This window comes from Grammomys surdaster, unplaced genomic scaffold, assembly GCF_004785775.1.
Source record: "Grammomys surdaster isolate TR1022 unplaced genomic scaffold, NIH_TR_1.0 125767, whole genome shotgun sequence".
Lineage (NCBI taxonomy): Eukaryota > Metazoa > Chordata > Mammalia > Rodentia > Muridae > Grammomys > Grammomys surdaster.
In genome coordinates this window covers 1,806,346-1,824,437 of record NW_021620598.1, presented here as the reverse complement: position 1 = coordinate 1,824,437, position 18,092 = coordinate 1,806,346, and the positions used below count along the sequence as shown (strand labels likewise).

The following is an 18,092-nucleotide window of genomic DNA, read 5'->3' as shown; positions in this document are numbered from 1 at the left end:
CCACATGGTAGCCCCTGATGGTAAGACTTCTTGTCCTTATCTTCAAGCAAACCAATATGGCAAATGTAAAGTGGCTGACTACAAAGACCCAGGTCTGAGCCCTGGACCTTTTTCTTGCTGGTCCTGGGCTTCAGTCTACCCATCTGCTAACTGGGCACGATCACAATAACCTCCTGGGCTTCTGGGAGAGTAGACAGAGGCCAGGGAAGCTCCCACAGGGCCCAGCATAGAGGATATGATCATCAAGACACAGGGGTAACTGTTCATTTAGGCTAAGCCAGGCTTTGGAGCAGGACCAAGTGGAACAAGGCCTCTGCATGCCTGTGGGACCATCTTCTAATAAGGGGCTCTGCCCTGTCCTCTCCCAACATGTGCCAATACAGAGATGTCAGTAGGCTCAAGGCAGTAAGGCCCCTCTCTTCTGGGGTGGTTACAGATGGCACAGGGTCGCCATCTGTTCCTTGGACTAAAGGTTCCTTGCACTCTACTAAGTGGGTACCTGTTCCTTCCTCACCTGGATCCCTTCCGTCACCTCAGCGCTGATGTCACTACAATGACACTACAGCTTGGGCCTGGTTGGCTTCCCTGGAGTCTACACTGCCACAGGAGCCCAACCCCACAGTACTGTAAGATGGCTTCACTACAGCAGGGTCACCCCAATCTCACTCCCAGAGCCCTCTTTCTACCTCACCAGCAGGGGACCCTCCTGGCTGGGGCTACCCTCTAACTCTCACAATGACACATAAGGGATGTGGTGGCCATTTTCATCATCTGATAGACAAAGCGGGAGGTAGCTAGAGGTTGGGAAATTTGCCAAGGCCGCTGGGCTAGCAAAGGTGTGCAGATTAGAACCCTGGCAGCCGGGCTAGAGCCTCTACTTAGCCCCAAACTGTCTATTCCCACTGTCACACAGCCGTGGAGACACTCAGCTCACAGGGGTCAGGCAGCTTTCTGGAGCAGCAGGTAGCTCTGGGTTTCCCCTTGTGCCCTCATCTGGTAGGCTTCTCTTCCTGGGCCTGAGGGTCTGAAGGCAGAGGACAGCATTGACTACAAAGCTCCTGAGTTGAGGTTTCCCAAGGTTCCTAAGAACATGACTCCTACTCTTACATCACTATCTGTTCTGGCTGCGGTGGTGTGCACAGGCAGTCTAGCGCTCCAAGGCTGAGCCCTGGAGTTCAAGGCCAGCCTGGATAACAGTGAAATGTCTCTCCATCATCCCATCCCCCCTCTTGAGATAAGGTCTGAGTCTCTAGCTCAGTCTGGTGTGAAACTCACTACGGAGCTGAAGATAACCTGGGAGTTCTGATCGTCCTGCCTCACCGTCCTCTGTGCGGGAATTACAGGTGTGCACCATCATGCCTAATTTCTGTGGTGCTGAGGATAGAACCCAGGACCTTGTAAACGCTAGGCAAGCATTCCACTAATTGAGCTGACACCAGCGGAGATACTGTCTCTTAGAAAGAAAGTCCCCCATCCGGATCCAGTTTTGAGACATAAAAAGGAATGTGGTTAAAAGAGAACATTGTTACATTCTCTTTAAGGAGCCACCACCTCATTCTTGGCAAACCTCGGTTTTCTATCTCCTGCCTCTAAATGGGGAGTGACTGGTCTCTGTGTCCTCCTGGGCTACACGGAGGATCCCCTGGCCCTGCTGTGTAACCCAGGGGACCACTGTTACCCTCATCAGGACCTCCAGCTCACCACTTGTGTGCCTGGCTCCCTCTGTGAGGTCTCAGTCCTGGCCCCAGTCCCTATAGCCACCTGCAGGCTTGGGGAAAGTCGTTAAGAATCACTTTCCTGTCTCTCCATGAGGGTCTTACGTGTGTTCTGTGAGGACAGGAGTGCGCTGAATGTGGGTATCTAGAGAGGGCCCGGGTCTGACTCCCTGACTGGCTGGGGGAGTTCTCTAGGCGGCTCTACTGCCACCCCTTCAGGCCCTTCCTTGCTCACAGAAGCTGGCATCACACAGAGTGGCCGCTCTTCCTCCCCAGGCATTTCCGCCCAGGCAGCCCAGGCTTTTCAAGCTATCCATTAGAAACAAAAGCCATTTGCCAAGCAGCGACTGCACAAACACTTTCCCTGCTGGTGAGGAAATACAACTGTCCCCATCCTCCTCCATTAACACAGTTATCCCGAAAACAAATGCCACCCACCCTGAGGCTGCTACCACCCCGTTCTGTGCACATCGGTGGATCCTCCTGGGGTACCCAGTGTGGGTAGAAATACCAACTCTTAGTTTTTATCTGAGGCACCAAGGATCAGAGAAGCAGTGACTCCCCCAGAGCCACACACTCACTCAGCATTGGGCCTTGGAGTTGGTTCAGGCAGACTTGGCTTCATAGCAACCTGTGACCTACAATTCAACAAAGAGCCGTGGATACTAGACTCAGCAGGAGGACCGCTCAGGAGATCATAACCTCTGGCAAGGGGACTCAGGTTCACAGAGAGCAATGGCTGGTTCAGGGACACAGCCGAGCCTTGGGACCCTTCTTGAGGGTGAACCATTGTTAGCCAGCCTTCTCTCAGTGAGGCTCACACCTGAACATGCACCAGAACAGAGCTGAGGGACTGCGAGACAAATGCAGATTCCTAGGGCCCCAGAAGCATCCTATGAATCAAGCGTCTTCAAAGAGGACTGGGGATGCCCAGAGATCTGACTAGGAGAGCTCCTAGCCTCTCCTAGGAGAGATTCTCCAGGGTGAGCCCTGGCAAGGAGCCACAGGGAGATGGGGCCTCTCTGAATGCAGGCCAGGGAATAGGCCCAAGGCCTTTGAGATCCTGGACACGAGGCAGGTGCAGCCATTCTCTCAGCCAAGCATATCCCCAGTCCTTCCACTTCCTTGTCAAGTCACAGTCTCCACAGCCCCTCACAGCTTCACTCCTACCCGAGCCTGACAGGGATATGGAGGCTCAGGGGACAGGAAGGAGTTGGCCTTCTGGGGCCTGCGAGGCCAGGGACCCTCCCGCAACTCTGTGCTTTCTTTTCACCCTGGCTCTGGCAAGGGGAATCTTGGAAAGCCTTAGGCTCTGCTGCTCATATGGGAAGGCATGTAGGAATCATGTGATTTGGTCACTGGCTCAGACCCTGGCCAGATTAATCTCCCAGGTGTCTGGCCCTACCTGTCAATGGCCAGGGAGAGTGACAGATCCCTAAGTGCTCCCACCCTGGGGCCTCTGCCTGTGTGGGATGAGCCTCCTGTTCTCATCCAGCTCCATGGCAGGAGGTGGCTGGAGGACCAGGGCAGAGGCCAGAGGCCAGAGGGTGTGGGGGGCACAGCCTGAGCCAGGAACAGCTTGGAAACAAGGGTCCCCCTCCCTCAACCATCTTTGTTTGCTCTATTAAGGGGGATGATGGGGAGGGAGGGGCAGACTTCGATAATGAGGAGGCATTGAGGGGGATCCTGATGGAGGGAGGGTGATAGGATGGCCAGGCGGCCGGACAGAAGGCTAGACTGACCCCAGCGAGACCCACCCACAGAGATGGAGAGAAACTCAGACACCAAGAGAAGGGGGCGGGGCAGGGGCCGCTGAGGGACGGACCAGGAATATCCCGGGAGGCTGACGGAGATGCCGTACTCCTCTAGGGGTCGTTCCTGCCTAGAGGTCGCCCCCACCCCTACCCCACCTCCGGACGCTCGGCGGCACTCACGCGCACACGCACACATGCACTCGCGGCGCCGCCCGGGTCTCGCCTCCTGCGAAAGCGTGTGCAGTCCCCTCTCCCGAGCCCGGGACCCTCCCTCCCGCCCCGCCTTGAGAACGGATCGCCGCTCACCTCGGTCCCCGTGCAGCCGCCGCAGCCGCTTCCACCGCGCAGAGCTTGGACAGCCTTGGGGAGGGACTGCGGAGGCCACGCCCACCAGAGACCACGCCCGCGGAGCCCGTGCCCCTGCGAGACCCCGCCCAGCCCGCGGAGGCTCTGTCTCCAGCTAGCAGAATTGGGGCGCTCAAGGGGCTGCGGACACGCCCATCATCTCGGCAGCGCAGCCCCTCCTTGTACACTACTGCGTGCATTGCGCAAGCTGTATGTCCCATCCTCCCTGTAGGAGGCTCCTGGAGTCACCCTTGGGCCAGAACTCCCAGAACACATCCCTTGGTGGTTCTTAAATGCCCACCGAAAGCTTCCAGGTGTGAGGAAAAAAAAAAATCTGACAGACTCAGTCCTTGTCCTGAATCTCTGGGAAATTTGCAAATATCCCGGCTAAGGTTCTTAAAGCTTGTAGCGATCTGAGCCACGTCAACATCCCCTTGATTAGAAGAGAAACACTATCTTGTCACCCCCCCACCCCCCAGAGCCCAGCTCAGTTTCTGGTGGGCCACAGCTCTGTGCCATTCCCAATTTGCAGCTGAAGAACTATTCTTGTGGGAATACCCAATACTCCACACCAATACATGTCTAACACCCAAATTCACCCGACTTCCACTCTCCTTTTCTCATATGGTGGCAAGAGGTCAAGAGGTCACTCCAGGACCAGGACTTCCCAGGCAGGAAGCCTATCCAGGGTCCAGGCTTCCTAGCATAAGACTCAGTGCAGATGGTCGCTGGTTAGTGTGTGTGTGTGTGTGTGTGTGTGTGTGTGTGTAGAGACGGTTTGAAAGTTCTAGAATGCAATTGTGCCAATCTGTGTCCACACTCACACATACACCTTCTTTTTCTCTCCCATCATTTGCTCATCTGAAGTGAAACCGCTCAGGCTCAGAAGTAGTGTTCACTGACGACAGGTAAGTTGTCAGCCCTCCTGGTGGCTACACTCCAGGAGGGGTTGACCCAGTCAAATCTAGAGTAGACCCAAGGGTCCACACAGTCCAGGAATGAGGCAGACTCCCTGAGGGAAGGTATACCTGGCAGAGGGCAAGCTGGAGCAAAACCTGGGGCTAGCATGTTCTGTGTTTGAAGGGTGCTAGCTGAGGTCCCTGAGGTGTTAGAGGGACATGGAAGCAGAAGGTGATGGTGACACTGAACTGTTAGGCCATCCACATACACTCACTATCTCATTTTTAAATTAAACGTTCCTTTACTTACGTAGCCCTGACTGGCGTGGAACTCTCTAGCAGCCCTGGCCAGAAACTCACAGAGATCTGCCTGCCTTTGCCTTCAAAGTGCTTGGATAAAAGGCCTGGCTCAAGTTAAATTTTCTTATTTTGAGCATATTGCAGATATAACATGAAGTTATAAGAAATAGTACAGGGGCCTAGGGAGATGGCTCAGCAGTTAACAGCACTGGCTGCTCTTGCAGAGGACCTAGGTTCTGTTACGAGCACCCACACGGCGGCTCACAACTGATTGTATGTCAGTTCCAGGGGAGTCTGATGGCTTCTTTTCCAGGCACACATGTGTTGCACACGTATACACATGGGCAAACCAGTCACACACATAAAAAAAATAAAAACAAATAAATATTAGAAAAAAGAATACAGAGCTGCTGAAGGCGGTAGCCTGCCTGAAGGCCCTGAGGTTGAGCCTCAAGACCCACACAGTAGAAAAAGAGAACCAACCTCATAAGTTATCTTTTGACCTCCACCAGGGCACCATGGCACACCACCCACCTCCAATAAATAAATGAATGTTAAAAGGGGGGGGGAGGAGCTGGAGAGATGGCTCAGTGGTTAAGAGCACTGACTGCCCTTCCAGAGGTCCTGAGTTCAATTCTCAGCAACCACATGGTGGCTCACAACCATCTGTAATGGGATCTGATGTCCTCTTCTGGTGTGTCTGAAGACAGCAACAGTGAATTCACATATATGAAATAAAGTTCTTTTTTTTAAAAAAAAAGAGAGATTAACTGGGCATATTGGTGCACACCTGTAATCTCAGCACTTGGGAATTAGAGGCAGGGGGAGTAAGAGTTAGAGGGCATTTTTGGCTACAAAGTTCAAGGCCAGGTGGGTTACATGAGACCCAGTTAGTTAAATAAATAAATAAATAAATAAATAGGCCGGGCAGTGGTGGCGCATGTGTTTAATCCCAGCACTTGGGAGGCAGAGGCAGTTGGATTTCTGTGATTCAAAGCAAACCTGGTCTACAGAGTGAGTTCCAGGGAAGCCAAGGCTACATAGAGAAACTCTGTCTTGAAAAACAAAACAAAAATAAAATGAAATGAAGGAGGAAAGAAAAGAGAGAAGACAGATCACAGAGAGTTCTCTTAGACCACCTGCTGATCAAAACAGTCAAACAGACAAAACAAAAAAACAAACAAAAAGGCATTAAGAGGAAGGCTGTTGGTCGCTGTACAGAAGCCCTGTGTTGTCTTATGCCCCTGTCTCTTTCCTTTTCTCCATTCCCACAGCTTGTCATCTCAGAGATGCTACCTGCTGGCTCAGGGAGACGGCTCACGAGCACTCGCTGCACAAGCCTGCAGACCTGAGTTCTATCCTCAGGCATGGCGTCAGGATGGATCTGCAATTCCAACACTCAGCCCACGGTAAGTTCACAGACCAGCTAACCTGGAATACTGCAGCCTCAGGACAGAAACAAGAGAGACTCAGCCTTGAAATAAAATGGAAGGAGAGAGTCCACTTCCTCAAAGGTAGTCCTCTACATGTGGGCCTTGCTTGGCTCTGGCTTGTCCCCCTCCACTGCAGTACAAATAAAACTGTAAAAGAAAACGCTCCATCCAACACGTGTGAGGTTGCTGAGTCAGCAGTCTTCCTTGCCTTCCTTCCAACGGGGTTCAGGTATCAAAAGCCTGCCTTCTCTTGATTTTGGAATTGCCTTCCAAGGGGTGGGCACGCTCAGTTTATGTAGCCGATCTCTTGCTGAAGGACAGCTGGATTGTCTCTAGTTTTTAGTGCAAAACATATAGGTTTTCGTGTGAACATATGTTTTCATTTGTCTGGGAACAGGCCCAGGAGTAGGATTGCTGGGTTCTGTGGTATGTGTATGCTAAGGGTGTGAGGAGACACTCAACTGGGTTCCAGGTGGCTTTGCCATTTCCATCTCTATCCACCATGAGAGTCACCTCTCCCCATCCTCACCGGTGTTTCAGGAGGACACTGTAGTTTATTCTACTATATATTCTATATATATTCTATAGTATATTCTATACTGTAGTTGTATGCTACTGTGTTTATTCTTCTCGGTTTGTTTATTTTATTTCATTTTATTTTTGTTGTTGTTTTTTGAGACAGAATCTCACTATATAGCCCTAACTGGGCCTGTAGGGTGGCTTCAGACTTACAGAGATCCTCCTGGCTCTGTCTTTCAAGTGCTGGAATTACAGGTGTGCGCTTGGCTATTTGTTTACTTTTTGAGACCTTATTCTGCATCCCAGGCTGGACTCAGCTCATTACATAGCTGAGGGTGACCTTGAACTTCCAGATCTCCTGACTCTGTCCTCCCGTGGCCGGAACTGTGTGTGTGCCACCACACCAGGCCTATGCTGTGCTGGGGATAGAACTCAGGTGAACGCTACCCACCGAGCTGCACCAGAGCCCCCATGTCTGCTCTATTTCTTACTTTACTCTTAGTGTAAGCAGCACACAGGGCAGGTCCTGCGGCCAGGTATAGTTCCTTACTTAGGGGTCCATCCACTCTGATCTGCAGGCTTTGTCCCTTGGAAGAGGCAACGGCACCTGCGGATCTTAGCAGTTTATTTTCTTCTGTTTATTGGCTGGTTGAGGAATGGAGAAGTCTTTAAGTTTGCTCATTGCTGTGTGTGAAGGAAATCCATTCTGACTCTGTCTCTGTCTCTCTCTCTGTCTTTCTGTCTTTGTCTCTGTCTCTCTCCGCAAGTGAGAGAGACAGAGAGAGAGAGACAGAGAGAGATCGAGATAGATCGAGAGAGATAGACAGAGACAGAGAGAGACTACATAGTTCTGACTGGCCTGGAACTCTCCATGTGGATCACATTGGCCTCAGACATACAGGGACCCACCTCCTCTACCTCCTGATCATTGTGTGGTATATCGTAACTCATGTGCAAAACCTCCTTCTCTTTACTTCCCTCACAGCCTTAGGGGTGGAGGGTGTTCTGGAGGTCTGTTATTACCCCATTTGGCCAGTGAGGCCTTTGGTCCTCTGTGAGGTGGATGCAAACCTGTGGACCGGCATGTGCTGAGGTCAGGGAGACAGGCTCGGCAGACTTGCTAGGCCACTCTCAGTTCCAGGCTGTCATATCTTCTCCCAAAGATATTTCTCATCTCAGTCCCTGTGACCCGACAGTCCTTACGGCAGGAGGGACTTAGTGACTGTGCCCAGGGATTTTGAGATGGGACTTCTGGCCTAGATCATCACCAGGGCCCTACATTAAAGGAGTGACAACACAACAGAGAGGAAGGACTATGGAGGGCAAGACTGGGGGTGTCTCGAGTAGCTGCCAGGGGAACTAAGAGATGTCTTCCTCAGAGCCACTGAAGGAATGTGGTCCTGATGGTAGTCTCCAGAGGCCAAAATTCAGTGCTTTGAGTCCCCAAAGTGTGGCCATTAGTAGGAGCAGCCAGAGAACCCTGGACATAAGACTTAACCTGGACTGGACACTAGCTGTCCTGACTTGTGGCCTCCCACCAAGAACTCAGCAGTTGGGGAGATCCACTGGACCCCCTTCCTTTGGTGCTTACATGCTATTTAAATGTCATACACATTTAAAGGACCAAGGGTTAAAAGGGAAAGCATGGCTGACTTCCTAAGTGTCCCCAGTACCCAGTGTGAGGATTGGAACCCACCAGGCCCAGGTGTCTCTCTCCGGGAAGAGCTCCTCCAGCATCAGGAGGACCACTGCCTGGTCTTCTTCCAGTTGGGGAATCCCTCCTCAACACTTAGGGCCTGAGATGCAAAGGCAGCTGCCATGCAGGATGCCAGGATCTGGAGAAGGGAAGGGTTAAGGCTTGGTGAGGAAGGAGTGTCTGTGCAAATTCTTCTCCTTGCTCTACATGACCTGTGTTTGAACCTCTGAGTCTTGACTGTTGTCCCATTTGCTGGGTTTGGTTTGGGCTTTCTTGATGTGCAGGGGTTGTGGGGGGCCAGGGCTGACTAACTGAGTCCTGGACATGCAGCCATGCTGTGAGTTCTGGAGCACCATGAGAGGAGCAGCTTTTGAGATGCACTTTCCCTCCCCCTCTCCTAGAATGGGAAGTCCTTGAAAGCAGCCAGCCAGCCTTTCAGCTGTGGGTCTGCGGACTGCGTGGTAGATGCTTGGGGCGGGGGCGGGGGGTGGAACCCTGCTGAATGATGGTGCCATGCAGGCTAACAGAGACATATCACTGGTGTTCACACTTGAGCATAGCACCTGTGCCCTCCTGCACCTGCCGTCCATACCTGTGCATCGTGCTTGTCCTTTGCACACGCGTCCTGTAGCTGTGCCTCACACCTGTAATTGTCCTCCACACCTGTGCCTTGCACCTGTGCTTCACAGCTGTTCCTCACACCTGTGACCTAGACTTGTCTTCCACACCTGTGCCCCAGGCCTGTGTCCTGCAGCTGTGTATCTCACCTGTGCTCTGTGTGGATGCTCCATGCCCATTCCTTGCAACTATCCCTCACACGCGTGCTCCACACTTGCATATCTCACCTGTGCACCAGACCCATATTGGTGAGAGGAGCAAAGGATCTGTGGGAGGAAGAAGAATCCCAGAGTTTAGCCAGGTCTGAGACTCCACCTTCTGCTTCCAGGCCAGAGAAGCCCCTAGCTGTATCTCTCCGAAACTTCCGGGCTCTTCCTTGGGCTCTGGAGATAGAGCAGCATCCTCTGAGTTTCCACAAGAACAGCTGTGTCTGCTTGCAAAAGATCATCATAGCCAGGCATGTTGACCATTGCCATTCTAAAAAGATATGGCAAGTATCGAGCTGCTTGTGTGCAATTCTACCCAAACTGCATGTGCCCTTGGGATCTCAGGAAGCGTCTAAAGTACACAGGCCAAGGAAGAATAGGGCACTCTGGTCTCTTGTTAATTGTGGCTGATTCTTCAACCACAGCTAACCAGAAAAACTCTCTCTCTCTCTCAGATTTATTTATTTTCATTTTTCAGTTTTGCTTGCATATGTTTGTGCCACATGGATGCAGTACCCCAAGAGGCCAGAAGAGAGCACTGGATTCCCTGGAACCAGAGTTACAGATGGTTGTTAGGCATCATGTAGGTGCTGTGAATTGAACCAGGGTCTTCTGGAAGAGTAGCTGTGATCTTAACCACTGAGCCATCTTTCTGATCCAAAACAGCAGATGCTTAATGCGGGACTGTAATTTGGCCACGCCCCCAGAGCCCAGAGAGAAGGCGGAGAGAACAAATCTCTGCCTCAAGATTTTCCTGGCCCCGCCCTTCTTCCCCACTTCCAATATTTAACCAAACACCTTCTGACGTGTTTCTCGGGAGAGCGCTTTATCATTCACCACCCAAGCCCGCCATCTGTTAATAAATCAACACGTTTAAATCTCTACATGTCTCTTGAATTCTGGACTCCTCGTGCGTGTAAGTTAAGGCTCGCGGGCGCCCCTGTCCGTGCGGGGCGGGGGGGGGGGGCGGGCGGAGGAGAGAAGTCGTTCACCCGCCCCGGCGCTCTCTGCACTCTATTGAGCCGCGGGTCCCTGCGCTCAGGACATCTCCGCCCAGTTCTGCTTGCGCCAGCACGGCCGCCTGTGATCTCCAGGCACGAGCAGTGTCCTACAGCTTAAGTCAAATACATCATATGAACAGCCCCAATAGACTCTCTGAGGGACTTTCAACCTTCCCTGGAATACTTGGCAGTCAGGCCTCTGCCATCCAATTTGCTTTCAGTATTCCTACCTTGCAAGCTCCTGGTAAGCTCTGAGCCCTGAATGACTTTTTTAACTCAGAGTTTCTAAACACTTACACGATCCTCCCCAATACAACACAGTCCTCCCCAGAACAACACAGCGAGGTCTGTCACAGCAGTACCCCATGATCCCGGAGCCAGTTTCTGTCCTAGTCAGGTTTCTATTGATGGGATAAACACCATAACCTAAAGAGCAGCCTGGGGAGGAAAGGGCATATTTCAGCTTACACCTGTGGTCCACCACAAGGGGAGTGCTCTTAGGGTAGGAACCAGGAGGCAGGAACTGAAGCAGGACCATGAAGGAGTGTTACTTACCAGCTTGCTCACCATGGCTTGCTCATCCTGCATTTTTTATACAACCTGGGGCTGCACCTACAGAGGTCTGGGCCCTCCCACATCAATCAACAATCAAGAAAATGTCCGACAGACATGTCACCAGGCCAGTTTGATGGAGACATTTTTAAAATTGTGGCTCCCTCATCCAAGACGACCCCAAATTGACAAACAAAACCCAAAAAGCCAAAGAGGCAGCACACAAGGGGAAGATGTTCCCTCTTCACATAGAGTGGCTATCATCCATCAGCTATGTTGAGTGTAGACCACCCAGTGGGGATGTGGTGGGGTCCCCGGTGCTCCATACCCCCATGCTTGTCATTGGGGCCTTATGAGGAGGGGAGATAGCTATTATTCACATATTTCCTCCAGTGAAGAATTTTTAGCAACATGGCTCTATCCTGGGGTGTAGCTGAATGACCTGCACCCAGATGAACTTGTACCAGGAAGCTTCTTTCTAACACAAGCCAAATGTCACATTCTGAGCAACACCCCAGGGGCCCAGGACTTCTGAAGGCTTCCTTGCTGCCTCCACTTCTACCCTTGAGCCTGTGACAATCTGTCAGGGTAAAACTATTCCGAACAGACTCATGCGCCATGCCCCCTTGGCTGTTGAGATTGATGAGTATTGAGATGATAACCCTATTGAGATGATGCCCCTATGAATCTGAGATATTCTCAGGTGTTTCATGCTGGGGAAAGAAGAAAAACTGACTCCTGGAGCTGGCCCGAGGAGGAGCTTGCCTCCTAGGGAGAGATTCTGTGTGGTCCTCATAATTTATCAGACCACCTTGCAGGAGAGGCTAGACGTAGACAATGATGCTGGACGGGGCCCCACTTGGACCAGGACTGCTTGGTTATGTACACCTCTTCCTCTTTATGTCAGCCTAAATGTCTTGTTAGGACACTTGAGCGGGAGGCAGTCACTGGTCCTCTTTGTTCACCTTCCCATGGCCGTGTTGAATAAACTTCCTGTTTTCTCCTCTCTGCTTGTTACTTGTCTTTAATTGGCTTGTGGAGGACAGTTTGCTGAGCTTGGCTTGTTGGGGGGGGGGGGGAGGGGCTGCCAGGGCCCAGGCTTTAACTTGAGTAACAAGCGCTCAGGGAGGCCTAGCAGCTGGGGTCGGGATACAGAAGGATGCCCAGCTGTTCTGAAGAGCTTGCAGGTCAGGGTGAGCAAGACCTAGACACTAATTCCTCCAGTTGCTGTGATCAAGGTTGTGATGTTGGAAGCCTATGCAGTGGTTGTCAACTTCCCTAATGCTGTGACCCTTTAATGTAGTTCCTCATATTGGGATGAGTCCCCAACGGTAAAATGATTTCGTTGCTGCTTAACTTAAAATTACATAATTGTAATTTTGGTAATGTTACGATTTGTAATAGAAATATCTGATATGCAGGATATCTGCTAAGCCACCCCCACCCCCAAGTTGGGAACTGCTACCACAGAGGTTGTGTTACTTCTGTCCACCAGGGACCTGAGGGAGAGTCTCCCTCAACAGCAGGATCACAGATTTATACTTCCTGGGAAAGTGTCATCCCTCAGTTCCCAGCTGCCCCACCAGGACCTTGTAACTTGAGTATACACCCTGAGAACCCACAGAAGAGCACGAGAGGTTGAGGCGATCAGGACCTAGGGATTTCCGGGGTAGACCAAATCCACCTCCCAAGTCCCTGGACCCAAGGACCCAGGGACCCAGGGTGGGTGCCTTTCCTTCATCTCCATGGTTACAACTCTGGCTGGCAACAGTTCCTCCCCAGCCCCAAGACATAGAACTTGGGGAGAAAGCTGAGACGTTTTGCTCCCAGCAAGCTCCCTCCTCCATGTACACTCTGAAAGCCCAGCAGGCAGCCCCCCTCGCGACCCCCCTCATCCACATCCTGTGCCCCGGGGTGGGATTAGTGACGAAGGCTGTGGTCAGGCATCTTGCCAGCAATCTGTCCTCAGCGGCTGCTTTCAGGTTTCCATGTAGAGACAGCACAGGCGCAGTTGCCCTGAGATAGCTGGCTTCTTAGAGAGCCTCCAGCCAGCCTGCCATCGGCATCCCAGACCTTTCAACACATCGATTTGGTGTTTTTTTTCCACAGAGCTAGGGCCCTGTAGAGAGTCTCTAGGTGTCCTACACGAGCAACATACAGACTGTTTAGCGCTTCCGGATCAACCAGGACGGAAGTGGGGAGAGCCGAGATCCATGTCTTATGCCCGGCTGCTGGAGACAGTCTTGAGCTTCCGATTTACTGTGATGTTAGCTTTACACGCTCTTGGAATTTCTCTACCGGCTGGTGGGCTACCCCTTCTTTCCCAATTTGTTCGAGGATTATTATTTTTTTGCATCTATTTAAGACATTTGTTCTTTTAAATTTTTTTTATTCTGAGACTGAGGCTGTAGCTCAGTTGGTAGAATCCTTGTCTAGGGCACACACAAAGCCCCGAGTTCCACCCACAGCATGGCATAAAACCAGGTAGGGTCCCAGCACTGACCGGGTCAGTTCAAGGTCATTCTTGATTATAGAGCAAAGTCAAAGCCATCCTGGGTTGCTTGAGACCTTTGAAAAGCTATAGATTCTGTATGATGGCGTATGTATTCTGTGTGATGGTTTAGATGGTTATATACCTGTAACCCTAGGATTCTTTCCTTTTTTCAAGACAGGAGTTTTCTCTGTAGCCCTGGCTGTCCTGAAACTCACTCTGTAGACCAGGCTAGCCTTGAACTCAGAGATCTGCCTGTCCAGGACAGCCAAGGCTACAAGAGAAACTCTGCCTTGAAAAACCAGAGAAGGGCGTTCTCTATTTTGATTTCTTGGGATAGGGTCACAGGTAGCTCAGGCTGCCTTTGACCTCTGGATCCCCGAGCCTTTCCTTCACCTAATTTATTGTAAAGGTTACAATGCCCACTTGATGGTCAGGGTTATCTGAGCCAAGCTGAGCCGGATAAAGACTTTCATTAAGCTGGGCTCTCTTCTGAGTGGAGCCTCATCTCCTCAGTCAGCCCTCCCCAGCCCTGCCACAAAAGGGCTGAGCTGGCCATGTGGCCAAGGAGGTCGCTACACTGGATTTTTCACCTTTAGACTGAGCGGATTCCTGGAATCTAAGAGCATGAAAACTCATAACCCTGTAAGAAACCTCTGTATTTTTAACCCCAGACCCCTGCTTACCTTCCGCCACTGCACTGTTTAAAACCTGGGGCTGGGGAAGGAGATGCCCCACGAGGAAACCCCCAGACCTCCATCTACCTTGACAGCCTGCGTGTCTTCACAGCCGGTTAGCTCTTCATCCAAAGCCTTCGCTTCGTCTCCTACACGGGATGAGCCTTGCCCAGATCTGGAGTTTCTGGGGCTTCGCCTGATCTTCTTTGGAACTCCATCCTTGTACCCTTTCTTTTTTTATTTTCTGTTTAAAAATGTTTTATTTCATTAAAAATTTTTTTTATTATGTACAAGACTCAGGTATATAGAAGGGCAGCCTTAATCACAAAATAAATGAGACTAGTCATCGTATTCTAATGTGGAACGTGTGTGACGCATGCTCTTCAATAATAAGCATGAACTGTCTTTACTTTGCAGGCTAAGTTCTGAGTTCCACACTGGACCTGCACTTATAACACATTCGTCTAATTTTAAGATTGGTAATGCCAGTGTCAAGGGGCTTGTATTTATAAGTACAAATTTCACTATTCCAAATGTGTGGCGATAACTATCAAAGCAGTGACCTTTGAAAGGTCTTCATCTTCCCCAGGTTTATACGTTTGTAATCTGAGTTCTTCTGCCACTTCCTGTCAGGTCGCTCCCACCTCAGCCCAGCACTCAGCACGGTTAGGCATTGAGCTCTCTGTGTATCTCACCCATCTCCTTTATCTCAGCCTTCTCATATTTGGCTGATTTCTTCCTTGTAGATATAACCAGGACAGATATAATCCCCGAGATGGTTGCTAATGTCACCACCACAATGACAGCGATGATCCCAGCCGTGGGGCCCTGCATGGAAAACTCGGGTGCCTTTTCATCAACGTAGTAAATCAGAGTCTGCCTGGAGTCTAGATCAAATGGCTTTCCATTCACTCTCAGGTCCATGTTCTTAGAAGGATGGAACAAGGATTCCCCCTTCACATCTTTTTTCAAAATAGTAAGCCACATCAGCTATGTCCACATCATCTTGAGTTTTCTGAGAAGAGTTTTGCATCAGATCAATAGTGATAACGTTATTCTCATATACGATGTTTTTGGTAAATCTCTGATTCAGTCTATATGGAGATGTGAACGCCTCCTCAAGTGCAGTCTGCAAACTCTGAAGGTCGTAAGGGTTTTCTCTTTCTTTGTGTTTTAGTTCAATGATAATCCAGTAGGTCCTCACTCTCTCGGAGCATGTTATCTCTGTGTGCTTGTCGGTTCTGTGGACTCCAGCAGTGTTCACGCACCAGCATGTGGCGGTGCCATTGCATTGCTTGGCTTTGAAGAGCCCGTGCTCGTCGCACTCGGGATCATACAGACCGTCGTTGTTCTGGATGGCCCCATCCGGCTTCATCCTCCTCCCAAACTTGCTGTGAGTCATTTCCGCCTTCATCACCAAACATTTGGATGCCAGTTTGGAGCAAATGACAGTATTTTGTGTACCATAGGAAGTACACTGGCATTCACCATTTTCATTCTGAGAGCAACTTGTCGGTAGCTTGTGTTGTCACACACACGGTCTCCGACCAGTAAGTCCCAGCAGGCCTGCCTCCGACAAGCAGGTGCATAGCAGCCTCAGGGGACCTACCTGTCCCCTCCCGGGTCCCACATTTGGGGACCGGGGCAGGTACGGAGGTAGGGGGGACTGACTGGCAGGTCGCAGCAACAGAGGTCCGCGCTTTGGGACCCCTTGTACCCTTTCTTAACACTCACTTTCTTAGTGGTCCCAAAGAAACGTGGCATTTAAATTTTGTTTGTTTATTTTCTGAGACAGGATTTTACTAGGTAAGCTTGACTGACCTAGAACTCACTAGATAGATCAGGCTGGCCACAAACTCATAGGGATCTCTCAATTTCTCTTCCTTCCTCCCTCCCTCCCTCCCTCCCTCCCTCCTTCCCTTCCTTCCTTCCTTCCTTTCTTCCTTCTTTCCTTCCTTCCTTTCTTTCTTCCTTTCTTTCTTTCTTTCTTTCTTTCTTTCTTTCTTTCTTTCTTTTGTCCTTCCTTCCTTCCTTCCTTCCTTCCTTCCTTCCTTTCTCTTTAAGATTTATTTTATGTATATGAGTACACTGAAATTGTCTTCAGACACACCAGAAGAGGCCATTGGATCTCATTACAGATGGTTGTGAGCCAGCATGTGGTTGCTGGGAATTGAACTCAGGAATCCAGCCCGATCTGTCTGTTTCTATCTCCTAAGTTCTGGGTTCAAAGGTGTACATTCCCATGCCCTGCCATTTTCATTTAAATATATACATATATGTGCGTGTGTGTACATGTGTTTGTGTGTGTATGTATATATAAAATTTTATGTGTATAAGTGTTTTGCCTGCATGTATGTCTGTATCACATGTGTGTCTGGTGCCTGTGGAGGTCAGAAGAGGGTGTCAGATCCCCTGGAACTGGAGTTAGAGAAAGTTGTAAGCTGTTATGTGGGTGCTTTAACCTAAACCCCAGTCTTTTGCAAGAGCAGTCAGTGTTCTTAAACATAAACCCACCTCTCCAGTGCTTTTCACTCCTTTTGAGAAGAGTCTTGTGTATCCAAGGCTGGTCTAGAACTCCTGGGGAGCCAAGGATGGTCTTGAACTCGGCTCCTCTTACCTCCAGCTTCCCAAGGCCTAAGACTACAGGTGAGAACCCCACACTTGGTTTATGCTCTGCTTGGGGATGGAACTCTTAAAGGAGGGGGCAAGAAGGGACATCCTGCTTCCTTACCAGAAAACTTATGTTTAGATAGCAATCTTTTCTGTTTGTTCTTTTAGTGATTTACTTTCATCTTTATTATTTTTAATTACATGTGTGTATGCATGTGCAGGGCCCTATGAATCCAGGAGACAGTGTCAATTCCCATGAAGCTGGAGTTACAGACATTTTCCAGCTACCCATTATGGGTAATGAGAACCAAACGTGGGTCCTCTATGTGAGCAGCAGGTGCTCTTAACCTCTGAGCCACCTCCCCAGCCCCAATCCTTAATGATTTTCAAGCTTACTAATGTTTAACGAACTACCTAATATAACTGAAGTTTTCAGGGCAAAATCCTGAGCCTTTCCTTTTCAAATTACCAGTTAAAGAGACAAACAGTCCTAAAAAGCAGAGATATTTCTTCATTGTGGCCACACTGGGAAGAGGAATGAAGAGGATCCCAATCCATCTTTGGGGTGCTGGCACAGGTCTAGAATTAAACAGAGGAAAAATGAAAGTAGGCCCAGGATGTTTGCACAGTGAAATATCCCAGGGAAGGGGCAGTTCCAGCACCACTCCCTTGGCTCCTATGAGGTGGTCTGAAAATGTCTTTATTGCTGTCTTCGCTTGAGGGTTCCAGCTGTTTCCTTCAAGATGACACTCCAGGGTTCTCCTTATTGATAACTGTGCCCATGTTGGATGTCTGTCTGTTGTGGTATAGTTGGTAATTTCTAATCCACCTCTGATCTCAAAAGACACAAAACCTTTATGTTTACAGTAAGTCTTAAAGCATTAGAGATGAGCAGATAGCAACCCTCTGTGTTATTTTTTCTACTTCTCTGTCAATAATCCCAAGATATCACTTGTCATGTTCTGCCTGGGCTGCTCCTACTCTAACAGGCTAGCCCTCATGGCCATGTGCTCACAATCTACCTACCCCATGGTGCCTTCCTCCTTCCTCATGGTCTCTGTCTCAGACACAAACAAAGCCTGGGAAGTGAAGTCCTGCCAACCTCTCTTCTGCCCAGCTACAGGCTGTAGGCATCTTCATTAACCAATAGTTTTAAATTAACGAGCAAGGTTTGCACCACAAAAGCTGACATATGTGGGAATTCACTCATCTTGGGGCAACTAGATCTTGGGATACAGGATTTAGCATTACAGTACACAGCCACAGAGCCAACCTC

At 50.1% G+C, this 18,092-nt stretch overlaps 1 pseudogene; it reads right to left on the bottom strand.

The window, feature by feature from the left end:
• Positions 1–14,800: 14,800 nt before the first annotated feature.
• Positions 14,801–17,868, bottom strand: LOC114639936 (annotated as a pseudogene).
• Positions 17,869–18,092: the final 224 nt, after the last annotated feature.